At 35.2% G+C, this 13,178-nt stretch overlaps 1 pseudogene; it reads right to left on the reverse strand.

Moving 5' to 3' along the window:
- Positions 1-1,855: 1,855 nt before the first annotated feature.
- LOC116405528 lies at positions 1,856-7,101 on the reverse strand (annotated as a pseudogene).
- Positions 7,102-13,178: the final 6,077 nt, after the last annotated feature.

Genomic DNA, 13,178 nt, shown 5'->3' on the forward strand with positions numbered 1-13,178 from the left:
CAATTTTTTTTTAAAAAAAAATCTTCAAAACTTTGACACAAATTCTTAAAGAAGTATTTTTTTGTTTTCTAAATTGGTATTTTATTTCTAATAAAAAAAACATTTTTTTTATAAAATTAAAAAAATCTTCAAAACTTTGACATAAATTCTTAAATAAAGAATAGTACAAAGATTAAAAAAATTATCAAAAATAGAACATTTAAAAATTGTATTTTAGCGATTTGTTGTATGAAAGTAAATAGTTGTCAAAATTTTTTATTTCGAAAAACTCGAAAAAAAATAGTGTTACTAAATTTAAGTTTCAAAAACCAAATTCTAAAAAATAAATAATTAACAAACACAGTTGTCTTAGATATAAAACATCAACAAAAACTACTTTTATCACCTATTAAATACAGGTTACTTGCTTTCTCAATCAACTGGTGAAAAAAAAAATACAAATTGACCTACTCTATTTAACTCTCTATTCATTTTACTTATGCGTTGAAATTATCCATAGACTGATTTTGTTGAGTGAGAAATTGTATTGTAACAAAATACATACATACATATATATATTTGAGATAGACCTAATAAAATACATAATAAAGTTTCATGAGACTAAATTTGTAATTGAAGGTTGCAACTTTGGCATATTTTCAAAAGTAGAAGGCCATAATCCGAGATGTCAATCTTGGTTGGTTGCACTAGAGGGAACTAACACTCACATTTTCCTACCTGCTCATCATGTAGCCAAACTCTACTCATGATAAGGTGGATGTTTGGCTCGACTAAGTAGCATTACATTGGTCAAACTTTTTTTTTCACAGAAAAATGTTGAACAATTTGAAGGAATAATGAACAGACATTAGTAAAAAAAAAATTAAAAAATATGTTCAAATAAAATGAAGACTATATACATATTCTTAAAAACAAAAATGCAGGCCATCGACGCATAAGAGAGATTTGAAGCTAACAATGTACAATACTTTGAAGGAAGCACCTGGGGACGAGGCTCTCAAAGGCAAATGGAGTTTTGTCCATGAGTACTAAAGTAGGAAGTTGCATTAGTCATTTGAAAGGAAAAGTCACTTATTCATGTGACAATTTGATGAACAAAACCTCGAAAGGAAGAGTGTGAAAGGCTATTTTGAGTAAAACCAGACTCTGACCAACCAACACTGATTGTTGGATATTTTGCTGGTCATTTGTGTAAAACCAACTTCAACCATGACTCACCTATTAGATGTTTTGTTGGTCATTTGTGTTAGAATCATTGAATCCTTCTTGAACTCATGTTCACCTTTACTATATCAATAATTAATAAATATCAACAATATCGTTAAAATCGTATCGTTAAAATCGTTATCATCAACACCTTGCAAATGTCTCAGACAATCTAAATCTTTAAAAGTAAAGGTGCTTTCCACCCTAGAGAAAAAAAAGAAAGGCCGACAACGTAAAAAATAATCGTCTTCCACTTTTAGTGGATTTCTAATGATCTCACAAGACAACTTGCTATCTATCCATATCGTTTGGGTTCCAAGGAATATGATAAAGAACCTAGACTAGTCACCATAGATTAAAGAACCTAGACTAGTCACCATAGATTGAACCAATTCGCTTTCAAGTACTTAATTGACCCATTAACTTCTATTTTCGTAGATAGATGATAATCATGAATTTAAACTCAATTAGTTTAAGCCCTAAACGTATCCCAACAATGATGGTTCTGGTGGTCCCTATTCATGTAGGGGCAATGATGGAAGGTGATTCTTCAACTAAAAGGTCAGAAATTATTCAACCAAAAATTGACACCATAATAGAAAAGAGAAATCATAGATAAAATGAGACAACTCTGAAATAGACCAGCACATAACATAAATGCTCATGTTCACTGTCACAGTGAATCGCATTCAAATGATTCATAATTTCATATCCAATCAGTTATAATGGCAGTTCTATTATTTACATTATAAAACTGCTAGTTGGAGTGGAGATCGTATAACTGTGTTATTTACAAAAGGACCATTTAATGAAAAGCCATTAAAAACACTGTATCCACATTTCTCCATCTTAACTCCTCTACATTTCCCTTATATACCCATTAATAAGACTTCCAGGAGAAATAAAAGAATAAACTGCAAACCAGAGTGATGATTAGAAAAAAACACCATTGTTATGGGGCCAACACTTCATCAACAGGATAGAGTATTAACTAGAGAGATGAGAGTTGACCAAAGTTTCTAGAATTATTTACCTCTACTCAAACTCATCACCTAGGTCTTCAAAATGATTCTCCACCCTGAGACCACTTTTATGATGATTATTTACAGATTTGGGTTGAGACTCCATGCTTATGCTCTCTGTACAACTATTTACATTACTGAACTGGGTTTGTGACCTTGGGCACTCAGGCTCATTTACAATGCCCTTGGTTTCTGTCACCCTCTTGTAACCATGCCTACCAGTTACTTCACGTCCATTCCCGACAACAGAGTCATGGGGATTTGCAGCACTCCTCCACGATTGCCTTCCATTTTCAAATTGGCCAGATTTCTGTTGCAGCAACAGCTGGTCACTGTTGCTATTTAAATACCTAGATTTCAGGGAAAAAGTTTATAAGAACCAAAAATTCTTACATCGAGCATTGTGTATTGGTAAGCATTATTGGCAGGATCTTCGGGTTCCCCACAAGTCAATTAAAAATAGGAAGCTTGAGAAATTCTATAACTTAGCTCACCTTGGCTGTGAAATTTTTGAGGACTGAAGATAGTCAAAAACTGGAACTAGGTCTTTTGACCTAGCTTCAATCATACGAGTGGGTATCCTTTCAATATCGAGTTCACCTGGATGGTCAATTTCATCAATTTTGACTCCATCTCTTGCCATTACTTGAAAATATATCTGATCATCAGAAACAAAAAATACAGGCATGTAAAACTCCAACAAACATAGAGATGCCTACTTAAAAACGGGAGTCGAACAGTATATACTCAGGTTTTGTCCACAGTGGGGTTCGAGCAGCATGCATCTGCAGTTCTGCTTCTGAAATATACAGGTGGTATTGTTCCTCCCTGCAAGCCTTTGTCTTGAAGATATTGCCACCAGCTTCAAGGACAGGGTTCCCATTCATTTCCTCGCAATAATTTTTATTGCAATTGAAACCTCCATTGTCACCGTATATGTCAATGCTGTTATCTTGAGATCTACGGTTTTGCTTCTGAGATATATTCCATTTCTGGATAGCTTCAACTACTAGTCTTGAATCCAACTCAGAGACTAATTCAAGAGCTGTGCTAGATCTCGGCAAAACTACGGTTGAATCTAACCCACTCGCAATGCATACTGTATCATACTGCCAGATGGAGAAAAAACTAATATGTGGTACCTAACCTCAGAAGATCCATTGTCCACATGCACAGTGTTTCCCTTGCACTCATGGAAAGCTGAAGCAATAGCTCCCGAAACAATACCCATTTTACCAGTTGCAGCAGCTGCAGCACTACTAACAGTGCCTCGCCAGCCATTACTTCCATGATGTATTCTAGTAACAGCAGAAAGTGTAAGTGGACTACCAGTAGTGCATTGGTTCTGTTTACTAGGCATGTGCAAACCAGAATCAACTCGTCGAACAGTTTGTCGTGCAGGAACCACTGGCCCTCCATTTCTAGCAATAATGTCAGCAGATGGGAAATTCACCTGTCCCCAGAAGGGTTTATAGCAAAAAGATGGCTTGTCCCTCTAGAAGAACTTATCATGATCCAGTTGCTATCGTAGCTGAAACTGATGTCTTGTATGACCTGACAATAGATCCAGAGATATGATAATGACAAAAAGTGATGACTTAGTCAGTACAACAATGGAATAAATTTGCATCATTCTTACTGCATTAGTGAAGCCTCTTTGGAGTCTGTACAAATGGCTATAAGAAGCAGCAGTACTAGATATAGATGACTTCGAACAGGAACTTGGCATAATTTTGAAGACATTTATGCTATGACCCTGAACAGAAGCAGTCACCAAAATAGTGCCACTTGGATCAAAGCATAAAGCAGAAATTGGGCTCTTATGAGCCTTAAACTGGGTGATGACCGCTTTGCTGATAATATCTTTCACAATAGCCTGAAAACCAAAAGTAGAAGGGAATAACAAGGTCAAACATTGGCAAGAAACAAAATTAGATCTCATTAACTATCATAACTGAATCAGTTCAGCTGCGTAACTGAAACATAGTCAAAATATAAATCATTAAAAGGAAGAAAAGAAAACAAAGCATTAGGTAAAGAAAGTAAGAAACAAACTAAAGATCAATACAGACCATTCCAATGCTATCTGCATCTGCCATATGGCCGTTAAGAGTTCCAATGCCCTTCAAACCTTGAGCACCTGATTGAAGAGAATTATTGCTTTCTGGTAAAAGCTCGGAGTAATATCTTGATAGCTTCTTAATACCCTTGTCACCAAGGGTAACAATACCTGCTGCAAGATGCTTACTCGACTCCTTTGCATAGTGAGCAACTAAACTTCCATTTGAAGAAGAATGAGAAAAACTTGCAGAAGGTTTTAAATGCTGCGGAACCACTCGTCCTGTATTTGACAACAAGATCGGACTTCCACTATAAGCCAGCCATCTGGGTCCCAATGCGAGGGGTCCATAACCCATACCTCCTCCAGATCCAGGAAAACCAGAAACCACAGGATTTGTGAGAATGATATGTTCCTTCTCCAAAGTTGTAGCATTGATGCAGTGTATCTGTTATACAAAGGGCTCAAACTCTTACCAACTATACGGTTTACAGTTTTTAATGTATTAGATTAGAAACAAATAATAAGACTGCAATTGCTTTTGTGCAGAAAACATACCTGAGTTGCCAGAGAGATGGCAACAACCAGGGGGCTGCATTTCACTGAATAAACAGCTGATCTAAATTTAAGCTCGTGCACGTAAGTCTGAGATTTCAAGGAATAAAACCTAACAAATGTAGGCATAAAATTCCCATCTACTACTTCCTGGCTCTTTGGGATGGTGGCATTGCCAGAAGAGGCTAATCGATCCTGAATGTTAAAATTAGCCGCAATGGAACCATATGCAGAAAGTACAATCAATGGCCTACTTTCTGCAAACTTATCTCCTGATCTCATTGATGGTATTAATCTGGGTAAAACTTGCATGTACGAAACAGAACCATCATACCGACAAACAAGTTCTTGGACATTATTTGCTTCCTCAACATCCCAAACTTGGAAACCAGAACGAATACCCAACAGAAGAACCTGTCTAATGACATTGTCGTCCCACTCTAACTTGTCAAAGCCAGCCAATTCACCTTTATCATTTAGCAATGGAGTTAGGAATCAATAATCACCCATTTATTAAGATTCAAACACTAGAAACTAAAACTAAAACTAAAGAGTCACAAATTTACAGTTCCATTTTAGACTGATACAGACACAAAAGACCAATGATCATTTATCATACAAGGATGAAAATACAATTGGAACACTGAAGCACAACTTATTTCTAATTCCCAGAAAATTTCACAAAGCTTCCATTGCTTAATCAATAAAGCTTTTAAACTAACAGCTTCTTTTTTGTTCAACTATCATATACTAGAAAAATGGCAGGAATTCCCAATTTCGAGCTATCAAGAACATGGAGTAGTATTGCGATAGATTGTGAAACAAGGTCAATACATGGATGAGCTACAACGTTGACAATAAAGTAACAATATAAATTCCAAAAGACAAAGTCATTGTAGATGGGAGCTGCAAACGAAGAAAAAGTTCCAGCAACCCATGTGTGATGATCGTGCACGTTTCAATTTCAAATGCCGTATTAAGATAAACAATTTTCGATCAAATAAAAAGCAATCAAAACCTTGTGCCCCTCTATACAAGCGTCAGCCTATTATAAACTTGTACCAAATAACGTTCTCTCAACCAGAGAAACAAAATAAACCACAAAAATCAAAATTTTCCAACAAACTAGATAAATAAAACACAAGAACTCGTCACAATTCCAAGTATTAGATAGAAGTTTCATTAAAGTTGGGCACATACCTGGGATGCATTTGCTTCATCATCCTTATCCACCAAAGAAGATGCCACTGAAGCAGCCGACCGAGCAACAGTGGATGCACCAGCAGAAACAATCTTCATGTAACTAGAAAAAGCACGAAAGGAAGTTGATAAGAACTCATGAGCCCGGCCAGAGCGGGCTACAGTTCCCTGTTGTTTCAGAGTTCCATCATTCCTCATCCCCAGAATCAAAGTAAGAAAAATAGCCAATACCCAAAATACAAGAATCACCAATTCTCCAACATCCACTTTAATCATAACCCCAGGCTGTTTCTTCTTCAATCCCCAGCAATTACTGAAAGGAAAGAAACAGCCCTTCTAAATATCAACACATTCAATATCCAACTCGCTCTATCTGCTTCAATCATCAGACCCCTTTTTGAGGCCTCACATATAAAACCAAAAAGAAAGAATCCCCAAACAAAATCGGTTCAATTCTCTCTGATCCTGTAGCACCCCAGTTTTAAACAAAAAAGAATAAAGGGTGGAAAAATCTCAATAACCCAGAAAAATAAGGCAACAAAGATACAAAATTGGAGGTACCCTTTTTGTATCCTGGAAAGAGGTTTTTAAAGTTGGGAAAATAACGAAAAATAAATCAAATAAAAACAGAAAGGAGATAAAAATCAAATGAAATCCGAAAAGATTTTTTGAAATAATGAAATCAATCAAATATAGTACAAAGAGATGAAGATTAAGTTGAAAACGGATTTAGAAAGGGAATTTGGAGAAGAAATCATCCTGGAAAAAGATCTGAGAAAAGAGAGAATAAAGGGAAGATGAAAAGGGTATTGGGGGTATTTGGATAACGGAGAAGAAAAATGAAGAAAAGTATTTATCTTTCTATCTCTATCTCTTCGAAAAACTATATATAAATATAACAAAATCAGGACTTTATGAGTTGGGTTTCTTTCTCACAGCCGAAATCTCGAAAAACCAAAACGCCAATTCCCTCGCACGTCTCTTCGTTTTCTTAGAGTTTCTCAAATTCTCTCTCTAAAAAGATCGTAACTTGGAGGCCAGGGAAGAGCAAAACCTCCACACAAACAACTAATAAATGAACCTCCCAATGTTCAACTAAATTTTATGGCAAAAAATTATTATTACTTTTTTCGTCCTTCCTTTTTTTTCTGCTCCACTTTCTATTTTGTTATTATAACTCAAATAAACATTAACTAATAATTAATTATATCCTATTATCCATTTTTACGGTATACTTACATCCATTTTTAAATTTTGAGATTTTCAACTATACACATTTTCATAAATAAATATTAAAACTATTTATAAAATATACTATACATAATTAGTTTCATTTTTTCTATCAATAACAATTTTCACCTAAATTAATACAACTTCAAACTTATCTATTATTTTTCTATTTGGTTTCAATTTAGTCCTATATTATAATTATACTTTCATTTTCAATATGTAACTTTGTTGTTAAGATTTTACACTCAAATCTTTTATTTTTCATCTTATAGTCACAGTTAGATGTAGTTTAAAACAATAAATAAATGGATATAAATTAATTTTGTTTGTACTTATAATTTCTTCTACTTTCAAATTTGTAAACTAAATTAGAATGAAGCACCAACTCAAAGGTTGAAAGGTAAATTTTAAAATGACATTATTTCATGTTCTCATTCTATTTAAGTTTTGAAAGTAAAAAGTTTGAAAATAAAAATTATATTAAATTAATATAAAAAATATTTATACATTTGATATTCATATTATAAACACAAATACTTTTCAAAAAATAATATGAATTATAAATTATGTATATAAATAAATCAAAAATATTTTATTGTCAAAATATTAATAGGTAACTATAGTTGTTATAGTCTATAAATATTAAGAGAAAATTTTGAGAAATAGTAGCTTTTTTGTTTTATATTTCAAAAGTAGCACAATTTTAGAAAACTTGTAATTTTAGCTTTCTCGATCAATCTCGACTAAGATCGACCCTAAGATTCATCCCAAATTTTAAATAACTCTTTGAAGAAAATTTTCAATCCCTCTCGGCTGAGTGCATCACAGATTTTTTATTAAAAATTTGAAAATAAAAAGATATATCAAATGACCAAATATCCTCGATAATCCAAACGTTACATATTCTCCAAAATCACAAAACTCCAAACATTGTGCTCATTTCGATCGAGAAGTGAACAATTTCGCTCTACAATTCAAACGACTTTCAATGATTTTTCCTCCATTAAACTTTTTTATCTCATTTGTCCTCTTAAATCTCTCAAAGTAAAGCATGTTTTTAACGATTTTCATAGTTTACAGTTTAGTTTTTAGTTTATGTTTTAAGTTTTTAGTTTTTAGTTTTTAGTTTGAAACATGAGGGGATGGAAAATTTATAGTTAGTGGTCTGATGTAATTTTATAGATGTACAACATTAGGTTTAGTTAATGCATGTGGTCTCCTTTAATGAATCTCGACCATTTAATCAATCTGGGCTGTGCAAACGAAGAATCTCAAGCGAGATCTATGAAAATGCCTTGAGATTTGTTGAAGGAGTCCTGAGATATGATGCGTTTCACATGCAGTTTGTAGGGCAATCTCGAGGTTAATTTTACCCAAGATGGGTTCGAGATTACCTTACAAAATTCATATGAAACCTATATCTTGTGGCATCTCGAACAATGTTGTCCAAGTTCAATTGGTGTTTCATGTGATTTTCGACCGAGATTGCCCCAAGATTAACCCGAGTTTTAACACATAATATTTATTTTCTTCAAAATTTTCTATTTTGCATGTCTCTTATTACCAAAATCAATTCCAAGGACTTCATCCTTGTAAACTTGAGTTGCTGTTCACATCTATCGAAGATCGTGTCAAGTATAAAAAATAAGTTAACATCAAGGAAACTTCACATGTTTAGGAAAATTGTCTTTGGACACTTCTTGGATGTGAAGTTGGTGTTTAATGGACCTCTCTTGTCATTACATTTTGTTGAGAGCGGTTGAGAAGGGACGGGAGAACATTATTAGTTTTAAGTTGCAAGGTGAGAAGATCTCCTTCGAGTGGGAGGACTTTGACATAATAACGAGGATAAGGTATAGGCCCATATGTGAAGTCCAATTTGAACAAGACGAGACCCTTCGATTAAGAAGGCTATATTTGGGGGATAGGACTAAGCATGAACAGGTCTAAGTTCAAGAAGAATTACACAACCCTTTAGTTTGAAAACAACGAGAATGCGGTGAAGATGTCAGTATTCTACTTCATCGAGCTTGTGATGATGGATCAGGAGAGGAGAGCACATGGATTGGATGATGTTGGTCTTGATTGACGACTAAAAGGACTTCATCAGCTACAACTGAGTGAGTTGGTATTGACTGACCTTTGTTAGTTTGAAAGGGACACTTTATGGAAAAGTAGCCTTGCACAAGAAGAAACCTGTGAATAACAAGTCCCTGAAGTGATATAGCCTCTACGGATTTTCCTCCGCCTTTTAGGTTTGTGATCATATGCTCACTGTGTTTTATTGTAACGATTCAACTCTTTGTACTAAGATGGTGTCATTATTACTAAAATAAATAAAGACTTTCTTATTAAAATTAAAAGAAGACACTAAATTTTAAATGAAAAACTTCAAATACTCATTTATAAATCACAAATAAAGTATGTAGAGATAAAACAGTAGATAAAATGCTAGTTCAAGCGCTATTTAACTTTTAAAGAAAATAACATAAAAGTAAAATATAAGTTCAATAAATCTAAATAAAATACCAAAAGTCAAAATATTGTAAACATAAGGTGGAAGCAACATAAACTTTTCCCTATGGCGAGTCACAATTACTTCTTGTCATTCGCCATTTTTCCTCTACCTCTACATTTACCTTTGCTTGAAAAATTAAACATAGAAAAAGATGAGTATAAACATATACTCAGTAAGAAACCCAATACAAGTGTCGTTAGGTGTCTATTAACTTTCCATTAGGATTTCGTTAGGAAGTACTGCATAACTATCATGCTCCCGAACAGACGTTATCTAGTGATCCCGTAGGAACACATCTGGTCTTCGGTGAACACGAAAGAACACCTCAAAGAATGGGGCTGTAAGTGACCTCGTCGAATCATGCATAAAAGTTATCATAACAAACTAGTGGTTCTGTCGAATACATACAATCATAAAAAGGTGGTGATCCCGAGGGACACCCATATAGGTACGACCCTAATAGACAAAGTTAACAGAACACCACAATCCATAGCATGTAATATATCATTAACATCCTATCATGACATGAATATTAATCATAACGTCCTTATCATTTTATTAACATACCATGTATCATGACATATCAGTCATCTCAATCAATACATATCTCGGTCATAACACATCAATCACAACATATCCGTCGTAACATATTGGTCATAACATATCAATCATCTATAGTAGCCATCTATACCAATCATCCATATCTGTCACATTAAGCACCTTAGGTACATCATGCATAATGGAAAAATACATGCAAGCTCTTAATTTTATTTCAAAAGTTTAGCACTAGAATCTCTTACCTCGAAATTAGCTAAAAATCTTGTTAACATTCAGAATTCAAATAATCAAATACTAAGCATAGACAAAATTAAATTAATAATTTTGTCAATCAAAACCAACCAACATTTTATTTACAGTTTTCAAAATTACGAACAAAGAGGTCAAACCAATTCAACCTTTGATCGGAAAAACTTTCGCAGCTCAAATCTTCCAATTAAAGTTTAGCTAACGTTCCAGCACAATATAATTCAACTAAATTCCATTATTAAATTATTCCAAGCCAAGAATTACCATTTGATGGAAAAATCAAAACTCACATCAAAACTTACCAATAAAGATGGCTAAAAGTATGTGGAGCAAACAGTGGCTCAGCTTGGGTGCAATTGGAGAAGAAGGTTGACTCGGCTTGCAAAAAGGAGAGAGGCTCAGACGGCTTGCAGCCAAGTTTAGATAGAGAAGAATGGCTTGCATCGACTGGGTTACTTGCAAAAGAAACCGACGGTGACGAGGTATTATGGTGTTGACGACGATTGAGACTGAGATACTTGGTGATGTTCGATGGAAGAGATGGAGACGACTTGGGCGCAACTTCAAGCATGGTGGCTCACGAAGAGAGAACGGACGCGCGAAGACCGAATGATGGGTGGAACGGCTTCATGGTGACAGACAAACGGAGGAGCGACCGATAGCGTGACTTAACGGACAGAGATAGGTAATAGAAAGGGTGGCGGTGGCTAGGGTTTGCTGTCACACCCCACTCCGAGCACCTGCTTGCTTGTTTCGAGACGTGGCGTGATGTCAGTTAAAGTCATTCATCTTTGGAACAATCTCAACTGACACATGACATGGAAACGTGAAACAATCAACAATGGATTTTTTTAAACTTGAAATACTTAAAACCTTAGTGTGACCCACTTGAAATCTTTTATAAAATGTAACATGAATAATGAAAAAATACATGACTAATTTGAATAAAAAAAATATCCTTGTTTGATGAAAAAGTAAGTTGGCTTGGCAGTAGTATGCTCACGCGGAGATCCACAATCTGTATCTGGAAAGTGGGAAAATATTTTTAAAAGAACAAGTTAAAAGACTTAGTGAGCAACGATTTTATAAAACAAGTTTTCATAAACATTTTAGTATATAACCAGAGCTTAAATAAATTTAACAATAAATAATCATATCATGAAACTTGAAGATTTGCATAGCTTTTCGAAGACAGTCCACTAGAAGAAAACTACCTTACAATGACAGTTATATATCTCAAAAAATGAATGGAAGAAAAAAAAACTGTCACGAAATATAAAATTTCGCGTTTTTGGCGGGAAAAGACGGAATTTTTCGGAAAACACTTCGCACAGTTATTAACTGTCATAGAATGTTAGGGTTAAATTTTTTCTTTTTTCCTTTCTTTTCTTTTTCCTTTTTCTTTCTTTTCCCTATTTCCTTCTTCCTCCCCGTGCGTCCTTCCCTTCTCCCCAGCCGCAACCGCCGCGCCTCTTCTCCTTCCTCCCGTACGCCGCGACGACTCCACCGTCTCCTTCTCCCTTCCCTTCCGTTTCCTTCCCCGCAGCCCAGCCGCAGCCAGCCGTCTTTCTCTTCCGTTTTCTTCCCGCAGCCCAGCCGTAGCCCGCGATCTGCCGTCTCCATCTCCGGTTCGCGAAGCAACCTTGCAGCAGTCGTCCGCGCGCCGATCTGCCGTCTCCATCGCCGGTTCTGTCTTCGTCGAAGCCCGAGCCGCCGTGTGAACCAGTAACCGCCACGTTCGCCGCTCACAACCGCCGGTCGTCGATCCACATTCTGTTTTCCTCTTCATTCAATTTCCCTGAAAAAACCCTCACCCATCGGATTTCAAGACAATCGAAGCAACCTCAAGAGGGAAATCAAGACAATCAAGCCGTCCCGATGGGTGGTGCCTGTTTTTGATTGGTTGCAACGCGAAGGGGCTTTGGCTTTGGGCCCTGAAGGCCCTTTGGTTGAGGAATTTTGGGATAATGTTAGAAGATACGCAATTTACGCCCTTACTGTGAGTACCGGTGCTATATATACTATTCTTCACTTTATTTTGGAACTGATTTTTGGGGGTGCCATTCTCCAAGGTAAACCACATATTGCCTTCTCTTTCTTCGTTCTTTTCTTTCTGCGTTGGAGTTTCAGAACTGACAATTTTATAGTTTGTAGTTTATAATTTCTCATTGAAATTGGATAGTAGTAGAAAGAGAGGTCTTCCGATTAAGATGGATAAAGTTTATTATAATATTATTGTTTATTTTTTTACCATATTAGTTTGATGTCACTGTCAATTCACGAATGCATTTGATGCTTGTAATGGTTGAAGAATTAAACATATTTTTCTAGAAGAAGAAACCATTGTTTAAATAATGATCTCAACGAAGTTCTACTTCCTATGTTTGTTTCAGTTTTTTGAAGTGGAATGAACAAAACTACAAATGTTTATCAAACTGCCTTTCAAGTGTATGGTATTAAAAAGTGTAATGGAATTGGAGGCTCTGATGAAATGAAACATCAAAAGATAGACATAAACTTAAATTTCTTTAGGTAAAATTCTGCGTTAATTGTATTTACTAGTTGAAGTGAAATTTACTTT

Source organism: Cucumis sativus, unplaced genomic scaffold, assembly GCF_000004075.3.
Source record: "Cucumis sativus cultivar 9930 unplaced genomic scaffold, Cucumber_9930_V3 scaffold115, whole genome shotgun sequence".
In the NCBI taxonomy this organism is placed as follows: Eukaryota; Viridiplantae; Streptophyta; class Magnoliopsida; order Cucurbitales; family Cucurbitaceae; genus Cucumis; species Cucumis sativus.